The sequence below is a fragment of the Staurois parvus genome, unplaced genomic scaffold (assembly GCF_062004578.1).
Source record: "Staurois parvus isolate SC_StPar_1 unplaced genomic scaffold, SC_StPar_1.0 ptg000151l, whole genome shotgun sequence".
NCBI lineage: Eukaryota > Metazoa > Chordata > Amphibia > Anura > Ranidae > Staurois > Staurois parvus.
In genome coordinates this window covers 20385592-20411765 of record NW_028317947.1, presented here as the reverse complement: position 1 = coordinate 20411765, position 26174 = coordinate 20385592, and the positions used below count along the sequence as shown (strand labels likewise).

General features: G+C 41.9%; 1 protein-coding gene and 1 pseudogene across 3 annotated transcripts in view; one reads left to right on the top strand and one right to left on the bottom strand.

The window, feature by feature from the left end:
• Nucleotides 1–26174, top strand: part of TANC2 (tetratricopeptide repeat, ankyrin repeat and coiled-coil containing 2) — a 518532-nt gene that overhangs the window by 66527 nt on the left and 425831 nt on the right. The gene's annotated exons all lie outside the window — the stretch shown is intronic.
• LOC149464591 (U2 spliceosomal RNA) lies at nt 3247–3357 on the bottom strand (annotated as a pseudogene).

The window sequence follows — 26174 nt, the reverse complement described above, 5'->3', positions numbered from 1 at the left end:
AACAAGACATTGCAAGATTGACAGTTACAAGCATGACTACCAAAGGTATTGTTGTGGTTTCGCAACAGCTGGAGGGCCGCCAGTTTGACATCCCTGCTTTAGGCCTTGGACATTCAAAAAATGTATGGTTTTAAGTTTGTGTAAATTTTCAAATTTGCAGTGCACATGTGAGAAATAGAAAAATTGGTTTGGAGTTGTACAATGATAAATTGGGGGCAGGCCATGGCAGAACAATGGGTACAGCTTTACTAAAGTCTGAATTAAAAAAAATAAAATAACAAACATGTTATACTCATCTACTGCGTGCAGTGGTATTGCACAGAGAGACCCTGATCCTCCTCTTCTCGGGTCCCCCTCCGGCGATCTTGGCTGCTCCTCTTCTTTTTGTGTCTCTGTAGCAAGCTATTTGCTAGGGGGCGCATGGTGCGTGCTCGCTCCCGACCTGCGTGTCTACAGAGCCATGCTCCATAGACGCACACAGCAGGACTAAACCCCTCTTCACTGCATTTGATTGACAGCAGCAAGAGTTAATGGATCCTGCTGCTGTTCTAGTCCCTGTGTGAGGAGGAAGAGAGAGGAGAAGAGATGCAGCCATGCACAGTGCTGATCTCTTCTCCCCTTCACACAAGGAGGGGGGAGCACGGGGAAACTGAAAATGTTTTTTTACCTTAATGCAAACAATGCTTTTGAGTTTAGTATCACTTTAAATAATGAAAATGCATATGTTGTTTAAAACTTTAATGTCTAACTTACTCCCTGCAGACTAACATATTTTATTTGCTACATTTTGACTGTTCAGGCCAATGTGCCTGTGTTCAGGCTAGTGTGCCAATACAAGTGTGATATCAACAGCTTAGTGCAGTAATATACACAGAGAATGGACTTGTATGGTACTGATTGCAATGTGCCAAGGTGTTGCCTGCATATCCCGGAAGTAGCATCACAGCTTACATGATAGACCTGTTTCATATAGGCTTCGGCTTGAATAGGAGCTGTATGGTATGAACAAAAAACGTTTATGAAACTTTCGGCAAGCTTTTGCAAAGTTTTTGGCAAGTTTGCAACAGCTTTCTTGACGCCTTTAAAGTGCCCTCCAGCTCCTGTTTTGGAAATGTCATACCCGGATCCTAAGAAATATGTAAACCCAACATTTCATATTCCTGATATAAGCCTGCTGTACCATGTACTTGAATGAAAACGTGTCCTGTTCTCTTTGTAATGCTTCCTTTATTTTTTTGTGCTCCACGGAAGTGGGAAAAAATGGAGAAACACGTAAGTGAACAAAAAACGTGCAAGTGCAAAACACAAACACAAAAAGGTACACTTAGGGGTGTGCTTTGTCCACCTCCTGAAGGGGTAGGTTCTCTACCCTGATCTGCTGGAGCACAACGCTCCTTACCGGGACAAAGGGTTTCCAACATGGTCCGTCTAGCCAAAAGGTCTGGATCCCTTTCCTTGTGGCGAGCTGAAGCCGATCAGCAAGTACTAGATCAGGGAACTCTCTTCTAAAACCGCGATGTGACGTGCGTAACAATGCCACACCCAGCTGCACCCTGCACAACGATTTTCCAGCTAATGGATACTGATCGATGTGCCAGCAGCCTGAATCGATTGTTACTGGGTCAGATTAATTACGCAATTAACCCCTTCACACTCCCACCACCTCCATTTTGATAAGAGAAAAAGGAAACTCGGCGTTCAGCTATAACACTATAATGGTTGATATAATCGTCTGTACTAAACGGTCGGCAGGCCGGTTATACAGAGGTTCAAACAAACACAGTAGCGTTCTCTTTAAAGGCAGGGATTCGTGAATTGCAATTAAGGGCTATAGAAACAGTTCAACACTTTCAGAAAGAAAGATTTATTACTAAAAGGGTCAAACAGGTGCTTTAAAAATATTTACAGAGAAGATGTTACTGATATATATATATATATATATATATATATATATATATATATATATATATATATATATATACACACACACATACAGAAAACAGCAGAGCACAGCAAAGAGATAACAGGGAGAAGTTAAAGGGTTAAGTTACTTGCCATTAAGCCTTGGACGTAAGCAGATCACGTTTCAAGCAGATCACGTTTCAATATACTCCCCAGGTAGTATATCGATGTTAAAATGGGAGATGTCTTCAACTACCTACTCTTAGGCTGGACAGCCTGTTTTAAAGTTTCCCAGCAGAGGGTGGTTCTGAAGTAAAAGACCAATCCCCTCTTTAGGGAGGGATCGTCACGCGGAACCTAAACTGGAGCCAACATCTTTCATAATTCATATTGTGGTCCATAACTTCCCATCTGCACAAGCGACAGTCCACCCGCAGGTATATTATTATGCAGACAAGTCTGGGGATTAACCAGATATGAATTATGAAATTGTATGCTGCACGGTTCGCAAGATCTATTTCTCTGCTTTCCCGTGTGCCCGAGATAAGGCGAGTGACCCATCAAACTGTTCGCCTGCTCATCGTCCATGATATGATATGTCCGGCTTTTATTTGTGTGTCTCATATTCCAAGATATGAGACATAGGGGAAAAATGGATCTTTTAAAAATGTTATCTGGTGTGGGCTTCTTGGGAATGCCTTGAACTCCTGGGAAGGCTCAGTTATCTTTTTACGAGGTGTGAAATTACACAGGTTCTTTGGGCAGCATGGCACCACGTGGCTCCCTGCTGGGATCTGGCCTGTGACACTTTTAACAAACACACATCTGTCACTGTGCCTCTCAGGAAGGGAGGGGGAAGGAGAATGAGGGAATAACATAGCTACTCTTAACAAAATGGCAGACTCTGGCACGCACGTTTGCGACAGAGGGGTCCTCACATTCTCCCCCAGGGTAGGCCCAAAGACACACACCCTCCTTCCTAATGAGAAAGGCCTGCAGGAAAATAATTGCTCTGAACTAAACCAAAAGGCCTAGCCCTAAAAGGCGCAGTGCAGATAAAGTCTTTTGAACTGTGAACATGTGCACTTTTCACACAAGGGATCCCATCCCATGTGTTACTAAGGGCACCCCTGGGGCGACCACTCTCAGGTGGAACAGCTCCGCTGATTTTCTGCCTCCCTGGCCCCTGCCCAGACAAGGTAGACTCATTCATATCAGGAGGAATTGGGCCCATCTGGATTTCCCAGGGGAATTACTCCCATGCCCCAACTTCCTGTGGGCACCCCAGTTTCTGTTCTAGCCAGTACTAGTCTTCAGAGCCCCCATCATACCAGCAGGGATACTATACAGTCAGCAATCCTCACCAAAAGGCAAGAATGATGGCAAACCATCCCTACTGGACACTCATAAGAACAGATACTACACTTGATCTTAGCCAAAAGGCCGAGAAGTGAAATCCCTGGTGTTTCTGCCAGTCCCTCTGCTTTCATATCAAAATTGACCACACTAGGCATCAGCACAGTGTGGTCAGTTATCTAGCTGTGCTGGGAGCTCAGTTTGCTTTCCTACAACGATCAAACTTGTATTGACATCGCCCCCCCCTGCACAGTCACTCACTGGGAAACCCAGTGTGCTGCTGTTTCTTCTCCTTCACCTCTGTGCAGCTGAGAACAGAGGGTATGTGATCACTTATAAGAGGGTGGGAAGTATTTATAATTTTTTTATATATTTAAACACAAATGTTTTACCTTTCATTTCTATTTTAACCATATGCCCTCCGGAAGATTTACCCGTCATGATCAGGCCATTTTTTGCTGTACAGCGCTGCACTACTTTAACTGACAATTGCTTATTCATGCAGCACTGTACACAAATGAAACTCATCTCCTTTTTTTTCACACAAATTGAGCTTTCTTTGGTGGTATTTGATCACTGCTGTTTTTTTTTGGGGGGGGGGGGGGTTTACACTATAGATGAAAAAATACTGAAAATTAAACATCCAATAAAATAAATACAAATTCTTTATAAATGTAGGCCAAAATGTATTCTGCACGTCTTTGGTAAACAAAAAAAAAAAATCCCAATTCGTGTATATTAATTTGTTTGCGTCAAAATGTCCGCATCTACTAACAATGGTATAGATTCTAGATTTTTTTTTTATTTTTTTTTATACTAGTAATGGCGGCGATCAGCGACTTATAGCGGCAACAGTCTGACATGATAAAAGGGTGATCTGTGTGCTATTTTACTAGGGGTAATGTGTACTGTGTGCTATTTTACCGGGGGATGTGCTGGTTTTTATTCCCTGCTTTGCTCTGACAGGAGAGAGATCTGTGTTCACCAGGTCCTGGCTATGAATCGCTGGCCGGCAACCGGTGATTGGCATGTAAGGGAGCCAGTGACAGCGCAAGTAGGCAGGTGCGCATGTCGCCTACCCGGAAAAGCAGAATCACGTATATATACGTGATTCTGTGCAATAAATCTATAGTGCGTGGTCAGGAACTGGTTAAACTGTGTGTTTTACAAGGTGAGGGTTTACATATACTTTAATGGGAGTTCTGATTGTCCGTTTATACAAGCTGCTAGCAGGTTTCAGTGGGCTTTCAACAACCTTCAGGAAGTGCTGAAGCCTGATAGCAGCTTGTTTTAAAGTGGCAATCAGCACTCCCATTAAGGTCTGTATTCAACATTTCAACATTTACAAACTGGAGCTGAAGGCTGCTTTAAAAGCTTCAACAAAGCTTGCTGAAAACTCTCCATATGCTTTGTAAAACGCTTACTGTTCACCCAGTTTTTATATAAGCTAAAGCCTGTGTGAAATAGGCCTTGGGGCTGCACAAAATGTCCCCTTATGATAAAGGAGCATCCATAACGACTGAATAAATACCGCAGATGCACACTACAGACTCATCGAAACCTTACAAGCAGCACTGTAGAGTTATACTTAGTAGTTTTGCTGAGCGCAGTGGAAAGGATCTTATCCTATTCAGAGGAATTTTACTCCAATGTAAGTAAGTATACGTTCCAGGAGTGCTGTTTTGTGGGTTTAAATGTACCTTACATTTAGTGGGGCACTTGGCTTTCTTCAGCCTTTTCTGAGCATAGCTAGGAACAAACAAAAATGACTGTAGCTGTACTGATACCCATAATTGAGCAAGAGAGGTGAAAACGACAGATTGTATGTCTGGATTTCCTTCGCTCAGCTCTTGCCTTTATAATGGAGTAAATACTTCTATCTTCATTTACTCTATAACATTAAAAATGCTAAAGGACTTTAATTGGCAGCGTAGAAAATCCTTGGCTTCCACTAGAGGCAATGGATTAGGTGCTCTGGGACACCAGGTTACATATCACAGGATTTTATGCTGCAAGGTTGTCCACAATACTCAAGCGGTGCCATGCTGAATAACCAGTGCAAATATTTGAGAATAGAGGTGAACCTGCATGTTATAACGAGATGGATTTCCAAATGTCTAAAATTAAAGAAAAGTGGGAGCTTTGTTTATATAACAGTGAAATGCTGTCACAGACTTGTAAAGGTTCTTAAAACCAATGTAATTTTTCCCCCTCTTCTGTGTTCTCATAATAATCCTCAATTTGTAGGCAAAAAAAAAAAAAAAACCCTTACCAAAATATTAGGAGTGGTATAACTGGTTTACTTTGATCGTTCACATTACATAATATACAGATATAGTTTGTTTCCTAGGAAGCTGTGTTATACAGTATAAACCATATGCAGTATATACCTCATAGGACACAGTCAGATCCATACATCTGGGATTGGACAAAACAAAAAGACGCCTGGCACATAACCGCCATCCTTTTTATACAGTATTTACCACTAAAAGAACATGTTTTCTGACGTCTAAAAATCAACTTCTTCCTCTTTCTCCTACCTTCAGCAATTGTTTGTCCATAACTGTGTACATTACATTAGAATAAAATCTACAACTGTATATATCGCTGTTCCTTTTTAAGTTGTTTGTATTGTATTTGTCTTGCTTACATTGGATTGTTGTCATTAAAGTGGAACTACACTGCATCTGAGCACCACAAACTATAAATGCTATTTAATTCTTATTTTCAAAGCGAACTCGCGTATCCTTCTATGTTTCCATGCTTTATTTTGCTGAGAAACAACCCCTAGCATTTCTGGCCATGGCCATCTTGATTAAAGGGCAGATGATTCATGTAGCATTTATTTCCTGGAATACATCTGCCCCTAGCTCAGGTATGCAGGCAGGTGGGTGTGCTTAGCTGAGAAATCCACTCCTTCACTCCTGAAGTCTCTTGGGATGTATGACATCATTTGCCTAGGCCTGGGAACCAGGAAGTAACTGAAAAAATGTTAAAAACAAGTAAATATGATATTCTTTCCTATCCTATTTACTAATGCTGGCAGCAAAAGTAGTCAATGTTGATTGAATATGTGAATTTCGCTTTAAATGCAGAACGGACTGTCTATATTTAGTTGGGGTGTGTTTTGCAGAGATATGGGAGGAGTCAGTACATCATCAGTCTTATTGAGGAATATCAGTGTAATTGAAGTATAAAGCTGGCCATACACTAAAAGAATTTTGTTTGAAAATGTACCTCTCAGGACCATTTGTTTTATTTTTAAATCATTAGTGGGGTCAAATCGACATTCATTTTCAACCACAGTGACCAATTTTGTTCTAAACAAATTTCTGATAGTGAGTGTGGTTTTTAAATAAATTCATTACAAAATCAAATGTTAACCCAAATGTTAACCCTTTTACGCCGGTGTCTCCCAGCCCTTTAAGGGGTTTCTGATGCCGGGAGGCGAGCAGGGCTTATGATCATGTGACCATCGTGATTGACTATCATAGCGGTCATGATCGGAAAGCTCCCAATTGCAAGTAGTGATTGAGAGCTTACCATTAGGTGCCAGTAACTTTACTAGGAGCACGTAGGGCACATACTCTCGGCACAGGTTTGTTTACAATTTGGTACCCAAAGGCCCACCTGCTGAGAAACCACATATTTGCGTTCTCTTTGTGCTAAAAGGTTAATAATAGTTCCAAAATCTACTACTAGTTCATTCCCCTTCACAGAAAAATGTAAAGGTGAACTAACAGCAGACACCCTTTCCTCACCCCTGGTCCCCGCTGTAGCTACCTCCAATGTTGCCAAGCTGTCGGCCCTCCTGATGTTGATCCAGCAGTCTGGGGATTTGAAATCGCTGTTCTTTGCTGTCAGCACTTCTGGGACAGACGAGATGGATTCTTATTGGTCAGTGCTGGATGTACAGTGATAGCACTGACCAATAAAAATTGATCTTGTCCTTTATGGAAACGTTGGAGAAGGAGAACAGCAGGGATTTCAAATCCCTGGACAGCTGGAGCAACTTCTGGGGTGCTGACAGCTCACCAACCATGAGATAACCAGACCACGGATGGGTAGCCTAGTGCTAGTTCACCTTGAAATTTTTTCTGTAAAGGTAATTATTACTTTACCTCAAACATTCAGTTTTCCACAGATGAGGAAATTGTGGCGAGTCAGCAAGTCTGTTTATGACCGTGTTTAACCCATGGGAATAGCATGTACGGTTTCCCTTAGGCTGCTCACAGCGATCAGTGCACATTTCTAGTCATATGTTACCTTCATATGGAGCCTTTTATTGAGTTCTTTGTAAAGTGATGTTGATCGCTATGTGCATGGTTAAGAGATTTGCAGCACTGTCATAAACACAGCTTGTTGAATCGTAAAGATGCCCCGTAATTATGCAGCTTGTGGGTTATTAGAAGAGATGAAACTGCAGGAATCTTTACTCAGCTTTTCTAGGGCTTATAGTTCAATAATAGTGATTGTAATTGGCCAACTTCGTATTTTATCTTGCCTTTTTTTTCAATTACACTTAACTCTTCTGACTTTTAAGGGATACAAGCGATTCCATTGATTGGTGGTTTCTGTATACATTTGTGCCACCTACAATCCTATCTGTTCTTTTATCTTGTTCACAAAATGCTAGCGCATCCCTCAGCATTCCCTTCCTAGATTGCTTCATGGATAATTCAGCACGGAACCTTCCTGCGCAGTTCAGCTCTCTGACAGCCAGGAATGCTTGTTTTGCCGGATGGAAAGAGAATTAAAATGGCAAAGATAACAGGATCTTGCGAGCACTGGAATATTTGTGTTCCTCTTCCTTTGATGTAACACATGACTGTTTTTCATCTCTGGTTATCTCCTAATATATGCAGCAAGGCGGGGTGACATTGACAGTGTATCAGGAGCCAGCTGTCATAATCCAGACGGCGTCCTGTGGTGCTGTGTTGACTTTTTTTTGCCTTACACAGTCAGAATTGGAGGGTAATGAGACATGTCTGTCAAATTGCAGTCACCGGTGAGATGGTTTTATATGGCGTTGAAAGATATGGGCAGTTTATTCCTAATGTTTCAGATCAGACTTCACAGGCAGAAATCTGAGTTCGTAAAGGTGCCTACAGGCGTAGATGATCACTGCCTGTTCTGGCAATGATTATTCTGTTTGTGAGCCGCTAGTAGGCTCCCCGATAACAGTTGTTCTTTGGGAGATTAGTTAATTACCTGTGTTTTCTTATAGGACTATGAATGCTCAGGCCAACCTGTCTATACGCTCATGCAAAGATTGCTTGACAAGAATACTCTATAGGTGTTGAATTATGCAGACAATTGAATCAATTCATCTAGTGTGTGCTGAGTAGGTATATACATATGGGTAAACTAAAACCATTGGCGTTCTCAGTAGGTTTTCTGCTGGTAATTATGAGAGGTGAAACGGCAGATTACCAAGGGAAGGGGGAGACTGTGCCAGGGATTGAGGCCACCCCAATATATCTGAAATGAAAAAATTGTCTTGGGTACAGTTGCTCATTAACCTTTACATATTGCTTTAACATTTCCATCTCCCATTGTCCCCGATTACAGTTGCAATTGAGATTTTTGTTAAGGCAATAATGAAAAAAATGCAGTTATGTGACTATAGGGTACATTTTCTTCAATGCGTATCTACACTCTCTACAGCTTCACTTTGCTCAAACTGAATTCTAATCTGTAAGTCCATAAATAATATGCTGGACCTGAAGATGGCTGTTTTTCGCAAAGCGTATCCTTAGCATATATGGCTGTGCTTATACATCAGTTGCTTCTGCCTAGGCATAATCTGCAAATGTGAGATAGGGAAGTGGGCTATGTTGGCTGCTTATGACTTGCCTCCTCCATATATCTCAGCTGCAGCCTAAGGGAAGGGGGAGCGAAAGGCGCTATTACTTATGTAATAGCAGAACCGGGACGCTTATGCTGTCCAAAGGCAATGGTTTCCTTTATCATAGATATGGCATATTTGCATATGAAAATTTGTGTATGTTTTTTGATATACAGTATATGTATCCAATTTTTTTTCTTTTTTCAGCTCAAATCTTTCGTGTGTGAAAATCCTGGGTTCTGAAATAAATGATTTATGCACGAAAGCTAGCTGAATTGGGAAGAGACATTCTGGTGAGATCTTGAAGTGGCCTCAACAAACTTCATGAGCTAAGTTGATGCCATTGTATTTAAAGTGGTTCTAAAGCCTAAACATTTTTTACCTTTAATTCATTCCTTGCATTAAGGTAAAAAAAATGTTTAGGCATCGGTATTGGCCCCTCACCCACCTTTATTTCTACCTCATTCGATCCAGTGCTGTGCACGTCTACAGGTTTTATCTACCCTCATTTCTGGGTGTCACAGGCTTTGCTGAGGTAGCAGGAGACATTGGCTCTCACTGCTGTCAAAGCCAGTGGGGTGGGCGGGTACCGAGTACCGCTGCTATGTTAATGGATGCAGCAGCGGGGCACCTGCCAGAGTGGGCAACCTTACACAGTGTACGTAAAATTTTAGAGGAAAGCCAAATAACCTACACAAACACTGGGAACATGCAGACTTTAAAGATGGTGTCCCTGTCTGTAGGTTTATATGGATCCCATTACTGCAAGTCCGTATTACAAACTACTGTTTTTTTTTTTTAAAGAGAACAAGTCAACTAAGGACACCTTACAATCAAAAATCAAGTAACCCCTGAGTAGCTGTTACACGTGTCAAAGCTTTGATTATCTAAAGCAACAGCACAGCAGTATATGTCTGCCTTCAGGCTCACTCTAATTGAAACTTCAGAAAGAGATGTCCACTAAGGTTCCTCCTCTGAGGCATGTAACTGTAAATTTTAGCTTGTGCTATTGAACTATGTACTTGGGCACTTTAAAACAGGTAGATGGGGAGAAAGAGCTTAAAGCTTTGCTTACTGACTTGGAGTGTATAATATTCATATGGAGTATATTTTAGATTTACCTAAATGGGGAAAAATAGACAGAATATTCATTATGCTAATAGGCCTTTCAGGCCAGGCATTATATTTTGATATGGGGGCATGCATATTCTCTAATATTAGGAAGTTGTTGCTGTGGTCTTTGGTGGAAGAGTGAATAGATAAGTGATATCTACTAGTTTTGCTGTCGGCTAACTCCTCTATATAGGAGAAAGATTGATGGGTGATCAGCTGACACCATATCCCCATTTACTGCATATTGTAATGCAAAATCTGAGTATCACAGATAGAGAAACTTTGTGCATGTTATTTATGTATTTCAGTCACATTAAAGTGATTCTAAAGGCTTATTTTTTTTAAAGAAGAAATAAACTTGTCTATGCTTGCTGTGTGCAGTGGTTTTGCACAGAGCAGCCCAGATCCTCCTCTTCTGAGGTCCCCCATAGGCTCTCCTGGCCCCTTCCTCCTGTCAGGTGCCCCCACAGCAAGCCGCTGGCTATGGGGGCAACCTCTGTTCCAAATGTCCATTCACACACACAGCTGTGTTTCCCCCTCCCCCTTCTCAGTGGCTCACTGGCTGTGATTGACAGCAGTGGGAGCCAATGGCTTCCACTTCTGTCTCAACCAATGAGAATTGGGAGTCCCAGGATAGTATATAATGCGTAAGGGTAAAAAACCTTCAGCCTTTAGAACTACTTTAACATGCCCCATAGCGACGTATAGCAGAAACAATGTACTAGAGGAAACAAATACCTTTTTTCTAGACAGATAAGGTGACTGAAATCTCAACCTTAAAGAATATTAGGCTTAATGATGTACTGTATAGATAATGAACCAGAATTAATAATTTGGGAATGTTGGGTTTGTTCTAATATGACCATGCCTTGATCTCATTCTTCGATGTGACAGATGTAATTGTGCTTATAAAATCTGCCTGACACTTTCCCTAATGTACCAGATGGATTTTAACTATAGGCATGGCCTTTGTCTGCCACTGATTATTCCTCTTAGATCTGGATTATAGAAAAATAATAATTAGACTCTTTCAGTTCTTTGCTATATCATCAACTACAGGCAATATTTCAGAAGGTGGGTGAGCTGGCCTTTTTTCTTTGAAGCACTATGAAAGAACTGAAGGTAGATAGAATAGTTTGATGGCTTTTTATTAGAATAATGTACAGCTCAAATTGCTAGCATTCACATAGTGGAATAGAAATATTTTTCCTTATTCTGGTCCACCTTTTAGTACTTTGAGATAAATACAAGCATAGAGACACCTTGCATTGAAACGTTAGAAAAAATGTTGACATTTTGATTGTATTCTTGGGATAAAAGCAGGAATTTTAAAAACGTTGCAGGTTTCCATTACTTTCAACTGACATGTCTGCTGTAACTGGTACAAGTTCGCCTTTGACAGTTTTCATAGTGCATTGCACAGATCTCCTTCTTGTAATAATTTTCCTCAGCAGACAAGCAGCTGTAAAAGTTACAAAAAAGTTAAGAAAACTATAAAATTCAGTAAAAAACAATAGTTGCCAAATTCTGATTTTTCCAATAGACTGAAAGAAGAAAATTAATGTGCAATGCCTTCTCACTTCAGCCCAAAACTGACAGCTGCCCTCACGCTACAAATAGAGTGTTTAAGATGCGGGCAGTGTGAAGGGGCCCTTAAAGTCCTGCCTCCAACTAAAATATTTTTGTAGTTAGGTTAGAGTACGCATTAGGTTGGAATATGTAAAATAGTCAGTATCTAGATACTCAGACAAATAGGTTGTTGAGTCCTGTTCTGCTGTAAAGAATACATTTGTTTAAGCATACCTCTTACACTGATCAGTCATAATGTTATGACCACTGACAGGTAACGTGAATAACATTGATTATGTAGTTACAACTGCATTGAAGATGGGTAGGATATATTAGGCAGCAAGTGAACATATTGTCCCTGAGGTGGATGTGTGGAAAGCAGAAAAAACGGGCAAGCATAAGGATTTGAGCAACATTGACAAAGGCCAAATGTAATGTCTAGACGACTGAGTCAACTCCAAGACTGCGGCTCTTGTGAGATATTCCTTGTATGCAGTGGTTAGGACCTTCTAAAGTTGTCCAAAATCAGTGAACCAATGACAGGGTCATGAGCTGCAAGGCTCATTGATGCACGTAGGAAACAAGGCTGACCCTTGTAGTCCGATCCAGTAGAAGAGCTACTGTAGCTCATGTTTCTGAATGCGGGTTCTGACAGGTGTCAGAACCCACAGTGCATCGCAGTTTTTTCTGTATGGGTCTGCATAGCCGCAGACTGGTCTGGTTACATGCCTACAATGGGCATATGAGCATCAGACCTGGACCATGGAGCACTTGAAGGTGGTCTAGTCTGATTAACATTGCTTTTGTTTACATCATGTGGATGGCTGGATGCTTGTGTGTCACTTCCTTGGGAAGAGATAACACCAAGATGCACTACGGGAGTGATCTGCTACTGAACGTTTGGTACCAAATACCACAGCATACCTTCAGAGGTCTAGTGGAGTCTATGCTTTGACAGGTCAGGGCTGTTTTGCCGGAAGAACGGGGACCTACTCAATATTAAGTGGGTGGTTATAATGGTTTGGCTGACTGGTGAATTATCACTTGTTCATGCTGCTTTTGCCAAAAACTCTCACTAGGAAGGGGTAGCTGCATATACAGAGGTCTGCAGCTTTCCATTTTTCCAGAATGAGTAGCAGGACCTCCTCAAATTCCCTATAGTGGCATCTGGGAGTAGCTGCTGCACCAAGAGAAGAGCATGTAAAAGGTATGTAAACCATAGTAATGAACCTCTTATTTGTTCTGTTAAATATACCACTTGAAAGTGTTTTGTTATATCTGCCTGATAACTCCAAAAAACTACCCTTAAAAGTGAAGTTCAGGAATACAATGCTGCATTTGTCCCCCACTGCCTCTAAGATGGAGAACTGAGTGATAAAAGACCGCTGATCGCTCAGTTCTTGGTCTTCAGTCTGCAGAGAGTCACTGGCTTGCTACTCTGCCCCTCCAGCTTTCACTGGGGTGCCAGGCTATGAGGAAGGGGGGGGGGGGCAAGAGTGGCTGACTCAGACTCTCAGCTGTGTACTGAGAGGTAGAGCTAGCTGCCGGCCCAGGCATCTGGGTGGATCCCAACCTGAAAGTCGGGAACTCTCTCGAGTCTGGACCAGCTGAGTGACTTCAGCTGACAGCAGGCTTTATCCCTCTGTCTGCTGAAATCGGATCACAGGAGTGCAGACCGAAGTGCACTCCTGTGATCCATATGAGAAGTAGGGCCAAACAAGTTTTAATCCTGCCAGAAATCATATTTTCTGATAGCTGTCTTTTGCCCTGATACAGGAATATTGTTATTGGCAGAACTACCAGATGAAAAAGGGAACCGCAAACTTAAAATGAAATGCAGGCACCACATCTAAAAACTGGTAAGCTGCAATAAATACAAACGTTGCTTTTGGGTTTAGATGCAGTGAAGGTCTTAGAAGTAATTTTCAACCCAATACATTTTTCTTTCACTTGGTGAAGCTATATATTCTCTGTTATTTTGTGGGGAAAGAAGATAAATATAACAAACATTTATTAACGCTAATGCAACGCTTTTGTTTTGTTTATTAACACTATTGTAAATGTTTTGTTTGGTGTATATGGCATGAACAGCCTCAATGCTTGATTTTCTATAGAGTCTGAGTTATCTGCATATTTGCTTCTAGTTGGTTTGCCTTTCATGAGAGAGCTGCTTAGCAATGATATTTTTTAAGAAAATTCTAGTGCATACAATGCTTTAACAATACAAGTGTTCCATAGTTGCCGTATTGTATACTGCTAACTAAATTAAGGCTCTAAAAGGATGAATTGTGCTCTTTTGTTATATGAAGACTTTCAGGGGGGGGGGGGGGTGGATTAATTTGTAGGTAAAGTTGAAAAAAACCTTAAAAAGAGAAGTTTGGGGTTATATAACAACAAACATACATACTAGTCTCCATGCTGCAGCTGTCCCCTGCTAACTCCAAGCCCGAGAACTGAGCGATCATATGACTGCTGATTGCTCGGCTCAGTCCAACTCAGAACTGAGCAGTCACTGCTCTCTGCTGTGCGCCTCCAGCGCTCACTGAAGCACCAGGCTGGGAAGGGGGGGCGGGGGTGCAGGTGGATTATGCTCTTGGTGGCGCACTGAGAGGCTGAGCCAAGGAACATACAGTCGGCTGCACATTCTATAAAATCACCGTTACTCAATGATTCTTCAAAATTAAAAAGGCTTCCAGAAAACATAATAGGAAATACAGCAACTCCCACTAATGCCTTTCACGCTTCATCAGCATTATTCATAGCTCTGCCAATCTGGGTGGATCCCAACATTGTCAGGATCCTTCCAGAGACTAGAGCAGCTCTGTGACTTTAGCTCGCTGTCAGCTAATTCTGGATTACAGGAGAGTACAAGTAAGTTCAGTCCCGTGACCCACAAAAGAAGTATGGCCAAAAAGCTTTGGCCATACTTCTCTTTGAATGAAAACCTTTTGTGAAAGATGTACATAGGCTGCCATTTTTTACTTTCTGGAATTGCTAGCTGCTTGGCTGTCATGCTCCTGGCTTTAAAACTTCCTTTTATTGACCTGAAACAAGTATTCTACCAGTAAATTAGAACTGCACCTCCCCCACCTCCATCCCCGATGACACACAATGGAGCATGTGTAGTGTGACAGATATTGACCCAAAGAATCCTTGGATGTGTAACTTCAGTATTCAGTATCCCAGGCGGGTTGGGGGCGGTGGGAATGTGTAATGTCATTCGTCAATCTTGGAGAGAAACTGGAAAGTGCAGGGCCTGGAAGCATGTATCCAGAAAGGGAGAAATAAAATTATGTAAAGACATAGACGGGAGTGAAGGTTCACTTTCATGTAACAGTTCACAGATTGCCTTTGAAATCTATGTTGTAATATCTATAAGAAATGTAAAAAAAAAACTACAAAAGAAATGTTAAAAAGAACTCCAGTATAAGGGGTAAAGTAGGGCAGTTTTTAAAAAGAAAAGTTGTTAAATAAACACCTTTTAGCTGCAATTGGGAATCAGGTAATTGACAATTTGAGTGTGTTCAGAGGAGGGAGGACCCCAGAAAAAGCATTTCTATGTTTTTTAATCTTCATTGGGTTAATGCTGCGTTTTATTTGTGCCTAACACTTTGCAGAATTCTTGTGTAATGGCACCATTCTGGACTGTATGCATAGGAGGAGGAATGATTTTAGATGTCATTTCACCCAGCTGCTCAGTTTCAGGATTATACAAGTGTTAAATCTTCTCAGTAGGTGTGCAATAATAGGGGAGGTTGTGTGGGATATAGTCTGCTGCTTCAGAGGCAGCCTTTGTGACTCTGGTAATGCAGCAGATGGCCTCTGATTTAGGGATTATGTAGTTTCTCTGTCTGAAACCCAATTCTGGGTACAGGTGAAAAACAGAACTGGTAATTATGGGCCAATACTTGGATAGCAGTAAATCCAAGTCCCTAATTGAAAAACGTAGAAGCTGTCTAGAGTGGATGGAGACCACATTTGCAGCTGTAGACAAACATGACTACCGTATATACTGGAGTATAAGCCGACCCGAATATAAGCCGAGGTACCTAATTTTACCACAAAAAACTGGGAAAAACTATTGACTCGAGTATAAGCCGAGGGGGGAGGAATAGTGCCCCATCGTTGGTTTCAGTGGGGGGAGGAATAGTGCCCCATCGTTGGTGTCAGTGGGGGGAGGAATAGTGCCCCATCGTTGGTGTCAGTGGGGGGAGGAATAGTGCCCCATCATTGGTGTCAGTGTGGGAGGAATAGTGCCCCATCGTTGGTGTCAGTGGGGGGAGGAATAGTGCCCCATCGTTGGTGTCAGTGGGGGGAGGAATAGTGCCCCATCATTGGTGTCAGTGTGGGAGGAATAGTGCCCCATCGTTGGTTTTAGTGGGGGGGAGGAATACTGCCCCATCGTTGGTGTCAGTGGGGGGAGGAATAGTGCCCCATCATTGGTGTCAGTGTGGGAGGAATAGTGCCCCATCGCTCGCTCGCTCCCTCTCCCATGGTACACACTTACCGGTCAGATGTCTTCCTTCTCCGGCCGCTCTCCTCCTCTTCACTCGCTCGATCTTCACGGTGCCGCTCGGCTCCTCCTCTCCAAGCTCCACCTCCTCGCCGGTGATTGGGCGCCTGTGTGCCTCTCCTGAGCTACAGTTCCGGCGGCCAATCACCGGCGAGGATTGATCCCGGGGGTGTGTCCAGATGACAGGGACGGCATGTCATCTGCAGACGTTGACTCGAGTATAAGCCGAGGGGGCCGTTTTTCAGCACAAAAAATGTGCTGAAAAACTCGGCTTATACTCGAGTATATACGGTAAATAAAGGTAATTCCAGTAGCGGTACTGGAAATCTGTCTAGTGTTGGGTGAAATCCCCTTCCCCAACAACACATTTCACACATATTCAACTTGCCTTCATGCTTAAATGTTTGGCAACATTTTAAAAGAAAGCCATGGACAGTTCTGCTGAAATTTACTAATTGCAATATAAGTTTAAAGTTGTTGTAAAGCCTTAGGTTTTTTTTTCTTACCTTTAATGCATTCTATGCATATCAACTGGAGTTGATAGGCCTAGTTAATAATACTTAGCACTCTAAAGCCAGTATCTGTGAAGTTTGGGGCAGCGCCGCAGCATATGAATCAGGTCCCCGTGGTCCCTTCGACACCTAGGACAAAGGGGATCAGTTAGTAAACCCATCCTGTGCATTTTAACCTCTTCCTGAGTGCCCTATAGCAGATATACTGCTACAGGCGGCAGCGGTGTGCAAAATTACATATATATATGTAATTTTGTGTTTCCGGGTAGGAGGTGCGCGCACCCTACCCACACCGCGATTCGCAGCCGCGGCTGTCAATCACCGGGTCCCGGCCGGTGATTACCGAGCATCTCCAATGGGAAGGAGGACTGCTTTGTTTACTAACAGTCCTCCTCTCTGTTGGCTTGGGCACATTGCTCTGGATGGCTGTGCATCCAGAGCAGTGTGATTACAGTAAAGCCCACACACACCACCCCCTATGTAAAACACTCCCTGCACATAATTAACCCTTTGATCGCCCCTCATGTTAACCCCTTCCTTCCCAGTGCCATTAGTACAGTGTCAGTGATTTTTTTTTAGCACTGATCACTGTATTGGTGTCACTGGGGATGTCAGTGACACCAAGTCAGTTCCCCCCAGTGTCAGAATGCCCATCACAGTCCCGCTATAAGTTGCTGATCGCCGCCATTACTAGTAAAAAAAAAGGAAGGGGGGTAAATCCTCTGGAGGGCAAGTGGTTAAAGGGGGTGTTATGTACTCTAAGCAGTATGTACAACTGTGAGAGGCACTGCGACACATTCAAAAGAACTGCAGTAGACCGCCTCCCTAGCCTCCTCCCTTTGTTCTCCAGTCAGTTCCCCCCACTTCTCTCGAGCCCTACAAGGGTAATTATCTATATAGGGTCCTAGGATTTGTTGGTAGCAATTCGAGATAAAGCCCTTAGTGAGGGTAACGTGATGCATCAATAGAAAAATGTGAGTAGGGGAGAGGCAGAGAAAAGCGCTGGGCCATTATCGTATGTCTTAACTGCAAATAATAGAAATGCATCTGCACGTGGAGATTAAATTTAGATTGCAAGTCTGCAAAGGGTAACAAATTGCCATTTTCAAAAACCTGCTTCACATGGGTGATGCCATACGCCTGCCACTTGGATACATATTGGAGCTTAGCACGTGGGATTGTGCCAGAGAGTACTAAAGCAGGTATATCCTGTAACCTCTTGAAGTTGTTTAGTTTTGTGCCAAATCTTATGCATCAACCTATAGGTGGGGAAAGTCCTATTTGGTTTAGCAAAGGATTGCGATTCCAACCCTTTGGGTAGAGATGATGCATTAATGAAATGAAAGGCCACATCTAGGGTAGTGTCATGGTGGAACCGAGCATTACCAGCAGGGGGGTTCATACCACTGATCATATGTTGCAGTTGAGCAGACATATAATAGATACAAAAGAAAACCAAAAAGAGGGCGCTGAGGAAGAGGCTGAGTCCTCGAAATGCGTTAGCCAGTTGGAAGTCCATGGTTCCATTTTTTGGACTTAGATGCAGTGTGGATTGTACACCACTGTTTAGTGTCCTGTGCCTTTGTCTATAGAATGCATGAAGGTAAGAAAACCTTGAGCCTTTACAACTACTTTAAATTTAAACATGTTTCTAATGCATTTTTTATTTTATATGGATACTTTAATTTATTTTAAAATACAACCCTTTAATACATTCTTAAAACAACCGGTTTGTAGAAGATGCAAAGTTCAGTATCACTGTATACTATTCAGTCAGTACCGAGAATCATGGAGTTCTTCCAGGATTGAAATTTCCAAGGATAATATTCAACACTGGTAGTGTACTGAAAATTGGGTACACATGGCTGTTATTTATAATATAACCCCTTAAAGTGGTTGTAAACCTCCGACAATTGAACAATGAATCAATGAAAAATGAATAAAGCACATCCTTCTATAGTGTGTACTAGCCTCAGTCCAAAATGTGATTTCTGTCTGCAGTCTCAATCCTCTATCTGCATGAGTCATTTCTGCCAGGCTGTGCGGACTCCAAACGATCAATGGAGCGGGAACTCCAGCATACAGCCTGTAATTGACAGCCTCAGCTGGTCATGTTTCCCTGTGAGGTTGTATATGGGGGATTCCTTCATTCCACTCAGGTTACACTCATCTCTCTTTTTTGAGCTTTGCAGTGTGTGACATCAGATCCCTACACTCTGTCTCTGTAAGCTCGGAGGCACGGGGTGTAAAATGTGCAGTTAAACAGATATAGATGTATAGTTTGTGAGGCTGTCATGTACTGAAAAGCATATTGTAGTTCTACCATTTCCGGGAATGTATGTAAAGAGCAATTCCAAGAACAAGTGAATCCAGTGTACTGATTGTGCTATCTAGGCTGTATTTTGATGTTTTCAAGAACACCCTAAAAACTGGGACACCCAATTATGTCATTGACAACTTTGGTTACTAAAGCTTCAGCCTACTGTCTCCTGCACCTACAACCAATGGTTGCATTATCATTGAGCAATAGGCAGTATACAGTATAATGTGCTGGGCATGACGTCTGGCTTTAGAACTGAAACCCGTCTGTAGCCTGGAACACTACAAAAACACTAAAAAAAATGGAAGCCATGTGTGAGTAGACTGTTCCCTCTATGTATTTTAAAGCTAACGTTACAATTTTGACTGCACTGTTTAACATTTAGTAACTTCAGCCATACATTGTCCTAAATTATGCCCTGCTATTTTATTACAGTTATCATGTATACAAAAATATGTATAATGTGGGAAAATTTGTGGCACAGAAAGTGCTGTGATGTAGACACAGACAGAAAACTACAAGTCCTGATTTCTAAATCTTTTCCTGCAGAACCCAGGAGATTTGTGCTGTTATTGTGCTTATAAGAAGTAAAGCAGATCTGTCAGGTTTTTTCCTCCTCTCTCCTGTACACTGTCATAAGCTGGAAAGCAGACGGGATATGATGGAAGCTTTCGCGTACATTAAGGGATTTGACTTGGGTGATTTGCTTAGGGGAGAGAGGAAAAATCCTGTATCATCCTGTGCTTTCTAGTTTCTGATTACAATTCGTTTCAAGGAAGATAGGAAGTTTGCATCATAGCAAACTTTTTTTCCTGGAGGATCTATAGATCCTATCACATCTACTCAGACCTTAGGGTTCCGTACATACATGTGCATTGGAAGGAAGTCCGTAAAGCTATCAGAATATTTTTGGTTTTTGGGTGGAAACCCAAGCAAACACAAGCACAGCACAAAAACTTTGCATACGTAAGACTTAATTCACAAAGCTATCACACCAAATAGGGATCCTTATTTTCAAAAAAGGGTATTTTTTATTTTTAGTTTAAGGAGATTTGAAAATAAATGGCCAAAAAAATGAAAGATCCTTACCATGTGTTTTAGAGACCACAAAGGGTTTCTAAAAAAAATAAAATCAGCAGCTCCCTTTTAGAGAACAGGCAGCATACTTACTTACTTTTCCAGTAGATCTGAACTCCTGCCTCCCCTCCTATCCAGCACTACAGTCTCTGGCAGTGTCTTAAAGGTTGCCATGCGGCAACCGATGCTGCAGCTGTCCCACACCAGCTCTTAAGACCGGAAACCAAGCTATCACATGACCATTGATCTCCCAGTTCACTTTCTTCACTAAGCAGAGAGCGATGACTATAAGTCACCATTCTCTACTCTGCCCCTCCATCCCTCACTGGAGCACCGGTCTGTGAAGGGGGGCGGGAGCAGCTGACACAGGCTCTCAGTGGAGCGCCATTGTCGGAATACATCCAGAGACTGGAACGACTCTGTGATATCAGCCGACAATGAGCTTGTGTGTGTTTCGGACTTGCACCCACATGAATATCATATTGGGATGCGGCGGCTGTGTTCCAATGGACAACAGTGGGACTGCCAGCACAGGAATGCACGCAATACTTGTGCATCCCTGTGCTGGTAAACCATGGCCTTGCATGAGGCATACATGTAATCGCCCCATATGAGCAAGGTCTTCGTGTATGAATGTAGCCAGCCAACCTCTAACAGAAAGCTGGATGACAGAAGCAGCAGCAGAAGCAAAAAAATAAAAATGAATCTGGAAGAGGTTGGGAGAAAATGAAGATACTTTTGAGTTAAGGCCTAATAGTCACCATTGCTTACATCCATTTGCTTGTAGATGTTTTAAGCAAAATTACTATTTGCTCAAAAAATTCTGCACTGAATGTGGACTTTGATAGGAATGTGAAGCTTGCATATGGTGGTATGTCAGTAGATTCGGTTACCAGATTGAGAATAGGGCTCAGTAGTGATTCAGTTATAAAGGGGGGAATTCAATAAAGCTGTTGCAACACTTTTCTGGCATTAATCTGTCTTGTTAATGTATTGCGCCAAATTCATGAAGCATTTGCAACACTTTTGGTTCTGACAGCAACTCATGCACTAAATTCAGGTAGTTTATAAAATGCGTTGAATACATCATATATAGAAATGGAACTAATTAATAGGATCTCTCTTTTAGCATACAGAGAAAAACTGGCTCAGACAGATTTTGCGAAAGTGTTTCAAGTGCATTTTAAAGTGGTGCAAAATGATCCGAATTCAAGTACAAGTTTAGACAAGTACATGAACAATGGGAGAGGACTCTTTAAAACGGTAGTAAATGCTGAAAAATTAAAAAAAAAAATGGCCAGTCCCCCTGCAAGATAATGTCACGGTGCGCTGTCACTGCTGACAAGGCGTCCATCTTCATCCAGTCTTCTTTCTAGGTTCACAGGCTCCAGCCACTTGAATGGCCAAGCCACGATGACGTCACGGCTGCAGTACAGAGCTCTGAAGGGATGGCATGAGTATGACTCCACTGGCTGCTACTCACTGGAATATCTCCTAAACTGTGTACATTTACCTGTAGGTAAACGTAGAAGAAACAAGTTTACCACCACTTTAAGGTCTGTTTTGAAGGTGAGAGACCACCTTGAGCACAGGAAGTGTGGCGTTTCACTATACAGTATTTAAAGAGACTTGCAGCACTGGGACTTTGGTCACAAACACAAGGAAGAAGATTTTGTTTAATAACTTATGAGAACTGTTTCACGTGACTCATTATTATTGTGGATGTTATGACACATACATTGCATGAGAATATTTTAGATTTTGTTGCACTGGGATTTTGGGTACATCTACATACCTTTTTACATATTTTTTCAAAAATGTTTTGATGGATTATTTAATTTCTTTATGTTTACCGATTTGCGCTTTTGACTGATGGCACTGGGGCTTGGAATACATCTACCTAATGATTCAGGGTGCTGAGAGTTCTACATTTCTACTGTATGGCATTGTCTGTTTGAAACGATAAGATATTCTTTTGACTGGTTTCAGATTCAAAACTAGGTAGGGTAAGATCAGTGAAAGTCCTTTGCGGATGATGTCATTACACAGTAACATCGTTTTCCACACACCGAAATAATGCTTTATTGATGCACACATCCTCCCTCCAGATGTAGTACAATAGATACCAAGATGTGAAAGCAGACAAAGAGATAAGAGCTGTGTTTGTCTAGTCCTTTTTTCCCTGTAATGCTTTATATGTTGTCAACACATGGATTGCGGCAATGACATTCTGTATACATGCTTTGACGGTTGGGAGTTCATGTGAATTGTAAACACAGAGAAAAAGCAATAGCTAATGAACACCTGTTTATGAGTTACTGTAGCAGCCCCAGGGCCTGGGTGCTGCTAATCTTCAATGCCTCAGACAAACACCTGTCTTGTTTTAGGTCTGCTGTCTGTTCCTCTGCGATAGTTAACCCCTCACACGGGAATCACAGGGCCATTTTAACGCCTTTTTTTTTCTTTTCCTTTTTTTTATTTATCTGAACACTTTCTGCATTTGCTAGCATTCTCCGCTCATCATTATATTGAAAGTTGCCCCTGTTTAGAGATGATTAGCTGGGCTAATTCCTTAGAATTCAGGAGCCGTTCAGTTTATTTTGGTAGTCAACAAGTTAATGCCAAGCTGTTTGCTGCATTTGCCACTACAGACAAAATGCCCAGACATGAAAAATTGTATTATTTACAAATGTGGCCTTTACCACTATAATGTGTTCTGGGGTAAAAAGTTCTGTAAGCTGCATTTCTGACCTCCTTTTCCAATTCAAGCCATTCTCATGATCCAGTGTAAACAAGCTCTGGAAATTTTATTTTTTCTCCTGTTGCCTAGCTTATGAGGTTTGTTTAACCACCTCCCACCGGCCGTTGTATATAAACGGCCAGACGGTGGCAGTGCAAGGTCAGGTGGCCGTTTATAAATGGCCTCCCTGCCCCCTGCTTGTGCGCGCTCCCTGGGAGCGCACAGCACCGTGATCCTGTGCCCGCTGTGTCCTCTGGACACAGTGGAACACCGATCGTCGTATGGGACCTCTGTGCGAGGTCCCGATCATGTGATCACTGATTGGCTAATCAGTGATCACATGCAGAGTAGTAAGCAAGATGTCAGACATCATTGCTTACTATGTGTGAAATCTGTGAATGATCACAGAGGTCACATGGTATAAGGCTATTCATAACAGCCTTGTACAATGTGAAAAACTGTGACCAATCACAGCTCACACAGTAGTTCTCAATGGCTGCAAGAATGTAGCCAGAGAGAAGGAGAAATGATTGCTTTTACAGTCTTTATGGGTGTAAAATCAACCAGTGTAAAAAAGTAAAAAAAAAAAAAAAAAAAAAAATCTTCATCAGCCCCCACAAGTAGTATAGTGTCACCATAGTGCCACTGTACTGCTAGGGTGACAGTATGTAAAAACAAAAAAACCCCCAAAAAAACATAAATAATAATATAATATAAACATAAATAATATAAAAATGTAAAAAAAAGGTTTAAAAATTATAATTTGGGGTTATAAACTAATTTGGATGTTTTTTTTTTTTTTACTAAAAAGATAACGGAATAAATTTTGGCCAAGATTTATGATGAAATATTATTTATTTGCAAAATATAAGAAAAACACTTTTTTTCAAAATCTTTGGACTTTTTCATTTACATAGCAAAAAAAAAAAAAGAAGAAAAATCCCAGTGGTGAATAAATACCACCAAAATAAAGCTTTATCTGTCTCAAAAAAATGCTAAAAAATTCATATGGGTACAGTGTTGCATGACCGCGCAATTGTCATTCAAAGTGTGATAGCACTGAAAGCTGAAAATTGGCCTGGACAGGAAGGGGGTAAAAGTGTCCGCACTGGAAGTGGTTAAAGTGGTTGTAAAGGCTCAAGGTTTTTCACCTTCATGCATTCTGTGTGCAGCAGCCCCCCCCCCCCCCCAATACTTACCTCAGCTCAATCTCGATCTAGTGATGTGCACAAGAGCTTCAGCTCTCTGGGTCTCTCCCCCGCTCTCTCATGCTAAAGATGAGAGAGCGGGGGATGGGGACGAGCCATGTCAGAGTGTGAATGGGCACACAGAGCAGCAGTTCGGGAGCGAGCGTGCTTGGGTGCCCCCTGCTTGTTGTGTGGGCACTTGGCAGGAGGGAGGGGCTAGGAGCGCTGCTGGGGGACCTGAGAAGAGGAGGATCAATGCTCGTTAAAAAAACAAAAAAATCTGCCTTTACAATTACTTTAAAGTAGAATTCCAGATATGAATATTTTCTGCATAGTTACATTGGTCTACCTTGGACCAGTGTAACTATGCATATACCATAGACACTGGTACTCTAGTGATCTCCACTGGCTTCCAGGTCCGTGCTTAAGCAGCTGCCCTGTTACTTTCTGAACAAAGAAGGTTGGCTTCTTCGCAACAGTGCCATTCAAAGAATGCTTTTGCACTTTCTGAATGAAGGCAAAGTGTTCTCTGATTGGGCAAGGTGAAGAGATGGGGCGATGATGTCAAGCTCTACACTGTATTCAGAGAACGATTTACATTCGTTCATAAAAGGTAGTGCATTGGCAGAATGGCGCTCCTGTTGAAGGTTGTTCTGTGTTCAGAATGCAGGAGGCCAACCGCTCAGCCTGGGACCCAGAAGCAAGAGGAGTTAGTGGTGTCTACTTCAGTGATTTCCAGCTTCCAGGGGGAACATCCCAGTATAGTATAAACTGTACAGTGGGGATCGAAAGTTTGGGCACCTCAGCTAAAAATTTGTATTAATGTGCATAAAGAAGCCAAGGAAAGATGGAAAAATCTCCAAAAGGCATCAAATTACAGATTAGACATTCTTATAATATGTCAACAAAAGTTAGATTTTATTTCCATCATTTACACTTTCAAAATAACAGAAAACAAAAAAATGGCGTCTGCAAAAGTTTGGACACCCTGCAGAGTTAATATCTTGTACTGCCCCCTTTGGCAAGTATCACAGCTTGTAAACGCTTTTTGTAGCCAGCCAAGAGTCTTTCAATTCTTGTTTGAGGTATCTTTGCCCATTCTTCCTTACAAAAGTCTTCCAGTTCTTTGAGATTTCTGGGCTGCCTGTCACGCACTGCTCTTTTAAGGTCTATCCATAGATTTTCAATGATGTTGAGGTCAGGAGATTGTGAAGGCCATGGCAAAACCTTCAGTTTACGCCTCTTGATGTAATCCCCCGTGGATTTCGAGGTGTGTTTAGGATCATTATCCATTTGTAGAAGCCATCCTCTCTTTAACTTCAGCTTTTTCACAGATGGCATCAAGGAACCATCCAAAATTTGCTGAAATTTTATTGAATCCATTTTTCCTTCTACTCGTGAGATGTTCCCTGTGCCACTGGCTGCAACACAACCCCAAAGCATGATTGATCCAACCCCATGCTTAACAGTTGGACAGAGGTTCTTTTCATTAAATTCTGTGCCCCTTCTTCTCCAAACGTACCTTTGCTCATTCCGGCCAAAAAGTTCAATTTTAACCTCATCGGTCCACAGAACTTGTTTCCAAAATGCATCAGGCTTGTCTATATGTTCATTTGCAAAATTCAAACGATGATTTTTGTGGTGAGGACGTAGAAGAGGTTTTCTTCTGATGACTCTTCCATGAAGACCATATTTGTACAAGTATCTCTTTATAGTGGAATAGTGTACCACAACTCCAGTGTCTGCCAGATCTTTCTGGAGGGATCGTGCAGTCAAATGTGGGTTTTGAATTGTTTTTCTCACAATCCTGCGAGCTGTTCTGTCTGATATTTTTCTTGGTCTTCCAGATCTTGCTTTAACTTCCACTGTTCCTGATGACTGCCATTTCTTAATTCCATTCCGAACAGAGGATATTGACATCTGAAAACGCTTTGCTATCTTCTTATAGCCTTCTCCAGCTTTGTGAGCGTCAACTATTTTCAGTTTCAGTTTTCTAGACAACTGCTTAGAAGAACCCATGGTGCTGATTGTTGGGGC